Raw genomic sequence first — 6,000 nt, 5'->3', positions numbered from 1 at the left:
TGCAAGGCCACTTTACATGGCCCTGAGTGGCTCCATAAATCTGGAGAAAAGCAAGCAACACAAATCGCTGCATTGCTAACTCTGCCCGGGGTGGCGTTCCATGGGCGTTGCGTGGGTGTTCCCATGAACCTTTTTTTGACATATTCTCAGAATTACACAAACTAGTAAAACTGGGAAAGTGCCAAAAAATATGCCTTCCCAAGAGAGGGGTAATGTGGGCTAATATCTTTATTTCTCCTCGTTGCTTCCTCTTTCAGAATGCAGCACACATCGAAAGAGGAATGTGCCTCTCAGGATTGTTTTCTTGTAGGAAGGTGCCCTTTTCTGCATAAAAGAAATCCTGCATACAACTGCATTGGTGCTAGGCTGCGAAAAGGGAAAAGAACAATTGATGGACAGAATGCAGAACAATGTCAAACATTCACCCCAGTACAGAGAGCTGGGCCTAAATCCAGTTTTTTTGCTCACCATGCCATTCCAGTTTGGACTCAGCCATATGCAAATCAGCCTTGACCCTGTGCCCAATGAGAACAGTCCAGCCTAAACTGCCATGCCAGGTCCCCCCTGGAATGGAAACATACATCCTAGGACCGGTTTCGGGCTCAACCCTCATCAGCCAAGATAGCTTGACTCCAGTGGCATGGAGAGCACAGGACCCATGTCTAGGCATACCCGTCCCATTCAGGTGACAAATGGAAAAAGAACAATTGATGGACAGAATACAGAACAATGTCATGTATTCACCCTAGTACACAGTTTTGAGCATAATAAACTGTGACCCGTGTGCCAATTATTTACACCAATGACAACACAGATTCTCAAAATAATTCAGTGACTTCTTCTCAGAATCTCAGCAGAGTTTTTCACTAGTGTGTCAAGTAAAAAAGACCAACATCATTACAGACTACTTACTTACCCATATCTTGGACCGGTTCACGAGGGCTTTTAGCTTCATTATAGCCAATTATACATTGAGAGTTAAGCTTTCACAGGACTATGTTATGTTATGTTAGCTACATTTGTATAGCGCACAGCTGCCCCAGCGAAGGGGCGTGCCGGCGCTACAAGGAAGCGAACAAACATTGCAGAACACAGCAGCCAGTGCGAGACCAAGAGAAGCTAAAGACTACAGAAATAAAAACGTCTTGATGGCCAGCCTAAACTCCAGCAGGTCGTTAAGGGCACGGATATGGGAGGGGAGGGAATTCCAAAGTGCTGCCGCCAACACCCGGAAAGAACGGCCCCCCGCCCTACAAAGTCTGAAACGTGGGACAACAACCAAGTTTTGGCCTGAGGAGCGCAGAGAGCGCTTGGGCTCATAGGGTACCAACAGATTGCCAACAATCTGCGGGGAGGAATGATGGAGAATCTTAAATGCCAGGCACAAGGCCTTGAAATTGATCCTTTGCCTCACAGGTAGCCAATGAAGGGATCGAATGGTGTTGGCTGCCGAGCTGTACCTAGGGAGGCCCACCTCCGCTCTTGCGGCGGCATTTTGAACACGCTGGAGGCGTACAATTTCAGCCTGATTCGCCCCTAATAAGAGCGAGCTCGCATAGTCTAGCCGAGAAAGCACCAAAGCTTGGAGGACCAACTGTCTAGTAGAAGAGTCAAAAAATCTCAGAATCGGCTTGAGACCGCGTAAGATGCCAAAGCAGGTTGCGGCCACCCTTTTAGTGTGGCAGCCAAGACTGAGGGCAGGATGGAATTATTCCCCAGAGGAACTCACAGAATTTTTTAACAATTTACATAGGACAACAGCTCAAGCAGGTCCTACTTAGTACGCCAGTGGAGTGGCTACATAGATTGCCTTTGCTAGAATTTTAGCACTGTATGTTCTTACCAGGGGCTCTGAAGAACAGCCTTCCATATTAAGAATAAAGCTTGAAACTCTCAGTTAGTCAGGGACATAGGTAAACCAACATTCTGGATATGATCGTTCCATGAACATTTCAACAAAAAGAAAACCCTTAGATAACCTTCGCTTCATCACTGTTCACTCTTCCAAGGTGCTCACAGCTTTCTGAGAAACTCTTTGTACTCGGCGCCTTCATTCTACATCCATCACAGACACCGTTGTTCTAGATGTAACATAAGTGATCACTCAGTAGATGAGGTAGCACTAAATAAGAACCGTTTGAATATGAAATGTACATTTAAATCCCTCTTGTAGAAGAATATATTCAAGTACTGAACATTTTGTGGCATTTATATTGTTTATTAACAAGGGGAGTGCCAGAACACAAATATTTTTAGTTTTCCTCAATAAATGAGGTATTGGTTTGATAAAAAGGACTGAATTAGTAGGAGTGAAGCCCAGATGTCTGTATTATAAGTAGCACTTCTCCCTTCATCAACACGGGAGAGCTAGTACCATCTCAAGAAAAAAAACATCGCCAGCCCTGGGAACACTGAAAGCAGAGCCATTCTGGGAGCAGTCACACTTTCGAACAATCTAATTTCTTTACAATCAGCAGTAAAATAACATAAATCCAAATCATTTTTTTTTGTTTTATTACGTATCCAAAACATACATTTCTTTTTATCATGTAAAATCGAGTAATTATTGTGTACGTTTTATAGCGTCATGATTGGTTCTAGGAATATAACAGCTTGGTGCAATCAATCTCTTTTTTTTTCATTCCTTTTGTGGATCAATCATTTCATAATTTGGCTCCATCTGCCATCTACAATTGTTGTTCAATAATGGAAAATTGTGATTTTGTTCACTTTGTGCTCGGTCTGGCTATCACATGGTGTGAGGCTCTGTGACATATGTTAATGATCCCTCACTCTTTTAAAGAGATGCATTGTGGTTGGCCTGGCTATCACACCGCTGCAGCTCTGCGACCTTCATTATTGATCCTGCACTCTTCTGAAGTGTGCTCGGCCTGGCTATCACACAGCTGCAGCTCTGTGATCTTCATTATTGATCCTGCACTCTTCTGAAGTGTGCTCAGCCTGGCTATCACACAGCTGCAGCTCCGTGACCTTCATTATTGATCCTGCATTCCTCTGAAGTGTTCTCGGCCGGGCTATCACACTGCTGCAGCTCCGCGACCTTCATTATTGATCCTGCACTCTTCTGAAGTGAAGTATTTGTCCTGGCTATCTCACAGTTGCAAGCCCGATACCGACTTTATTGATCCTGTAGTCTTTGAAGTGTGCTTGGCCTGGCTATCACTCAGCTGCTGCTCCGTGACCTTCATTATTGATCCTGCACTCTTCTGAAGTGTGCTAGGCCTGGCTATCATTCAGCTGCAGCTATGTGACCTTCATTATTTATTCTGCACTCTTCTGAAGTGTGCTCGGCCTGGCTATCACACAGCTGCAGCTCTGTGACCTTTGTTACTGATCCTGCATTTTTCTGAAGTGTGCTCGGCCTGGCTGTGATCAACCAGGCTATCACATAGCTGCAGCTCTGCGATCTTCATTACTGATCCTGCATTTTTCTGAAGTGTGCTCGGCCTGGCTGTCACACAGCTGCAGCTCCGTGATCTTCATTATTGATCCTGCACTCTTCGAAAGTGAAGTACTCAGCCTGGCTGTCACACAGCTGCAGCTCTGTGACCTTCATTATTGATCCTGCACTCTTCTGAAGTGAAGTACTCAGCCTGGCTGTCACAGCTGAAGCTTATATAAAATGAGGGATCCTTTTTGCTTGTAAACACAAAGCCAGAATATAATTTCAGTGAATAATGAATTTCATTCATGTTTCTTCTCTTCTAAACACAGATTTATTTTTTCAGGCCAAGGGTCTAGAACTGTAAAGCAGAGTTCTGAATTCTATTTGTTAAGCGCTGGAATAATTTGCTGTTCAAGATTCAATTTTTACTTGAACGTCAAGCTTTCAGAAACCTGTGAATAACCAAGGGCCTGATTTAGATCTCGGCGGACAGGTTACTCCATCACAACGTTGATGAATATCCCGTCCGCTGAAATATTAATCCCACTGTTTCGGCGGATGTTATATCTGTCACCGTTGTGATGGAGTAACCGGTCCGCCGAGTTCTAAACCAGGCCTTAAATGTTTCAACTTCTCGGTCTCCTCGGATTTCATTGAATGATGATGGAAATGATCATCATTTGTTCTACATCAGAGCTTCAGAGGTAAATGTCAGCACTGAAAGGGTTAACTCAGAGAGCTGCAGCTCACATTCTCCTGCTACAGAGGTAAATGTCAGCACTGCAAGGGTTAACCCAGAGAGCTGCAGCTCACATTCTCCTGCTTCAGAGGTAAATGTCATGCACTGCAAGGGTTAACCCAGAGAGCTGCAGCTCACATTCTCCAGCTTCAGAGGTAAATGTCATGCACTGCAAGGGTTAACCCAGAGAGCTGCTGCTCACATTCTCCTGCTTCAGAGGTAAATGTCATGAACTGCGAGAGTTAACCCAGAGAGCTGCAGCTCATATTCTCCTGCTTCAGAGGTAAATGTCACGCACTGCGAGGGTCAACCCAGAGAGCTGCAGCTCACATTCTCCTGCTTCAGAGGTAAATGTCATGAACTGCGAGGGTTAACCCAGAGAGCTGCAGCTCACATTCTCCTGCTTCAGAGGTAAATGTCATTCACTGCAAGGGTTAACCCAGAGAGCTGCAGCTCACATTCACCTGCTTTCACTTCTGCTCTTCTAAACTGTTCTCTGGCCGCTGTCAGAGAACCATTAATGATGCACTAAATGAGCAAAACCACAGCCAGCTCTGAAGAATATTTATTGTGTGCTTGTTAAATTGTTTTGAGTGTGTTGGGTTTAAATGCTTTATTACTAATCACTAAAATTAGCTGAAAATACCCTTGTTAGTCCAAACAATGATCATGGAGTTGATTTTACAGGTAGCATGGCCAGGTGTGCTTGGATTTCTTTTGTTATAAGTCTCTCACAGAATAAAAACCAACAATGTTTCTTTACTTTTAGTCCACTTTGTGCTAGTCTCCCAAAGGGTTTCCTGATATTTCAAGTTTTTCCTAGATTTAGGGAAATAAACAAAAGCAGAGAATAGACAATTTTATATTTTTTAAAATATATATGTTTTCTTCTTTACTACTAGTTCAGTCTTCTATCCTCTGCTTTTTAGCAGCTGGTATTTGAATATCCTGCATTATTGTAATTTTATAATTTTGTATAATTTCTTCATCTCGCAATAACTGTACTTTTGTCCTTCAGTGTATGCCCACAGATAGGTCAGTAGTATTGTTAATGTTCTTAAATTATTACCAAATTCACTCAGCTCTATGTTTATTTCTATGTGTGTTCTTATAAACAACTAAAGAGAATCCCTAAACATCTAAAAAGTTACTGATGAGATGAGAATACCACCAATAGTTCATGCATTCCCTATATCACCAAATACCATATACCACATATTATAAAGTTGTGGCAACAGGTAAGTGATAGTATGCCCCGTGAGGAAAAAGAGAACCCTCAGGCACCCACACAAGGCAGGTAGCCAGTTGTCGTCATTGGGTTCTGGTTGTTAGTAAATGTGATAATTTACATAACACTTTAAAGGTGAGGTTAAAATGAGTATCAACCACTCCTAACAAGACCTTTATTAGAAGGGTGGTTCTGACTCAATTAAAAACAGTGTGAAAAATAAGCGGACAAATAGGGTTGTGTGATCTGAACCCCAATATCCTAAAAAGAGGACGACATATTTCAGCTATTTGGTCAGGTTCTGACCTAGCATTCCTCAGGACCTATCAAAAAAAAGTATATTTTCACCTGGATGGAGGCGCACCCCAAGGGACCTACTCACCCCAGGTGGATACAATCAAACAGTGATTTGGAAGAGTTTACCAGTTAGTAGTCGCCGCACTGGAAGGTGCAATTGTATCCCTGCTATTTGCAAGTTTAGAATTTATTATATGACTACTTCCAGTGTAAAGAAAAGTAGAATCTCTCTCTTCAGGACTTCTTATTGTCCCAAGGCGTACTTCCTGGATATGCGGCGGAGTTTACGGACTGCGGCGGAGTTCGGATTAGGTGGGACAGCGGAGAGCC

The sequence above is a fragment of the Lissotriton vulgaris genome, chromosome 1_1, assembly GCF_964263255.1.
Source record: "Lissotriton vulgaris chromosome 1_1, aLisVul1.2, whole genome shotgun sequence".
Classification (NCBI taxonomy): domain Eukaryota; kingdom Metazoa; phylum Chordata; class Amphibia; order Caudata; family Salamandridae; genus Lissotriton; species Lissotriton vulgaris.
The sequence above is the reverse complement of the archived record's forward strand: the minus strand, read 5'-3'. Positions refer to the sequence as shown.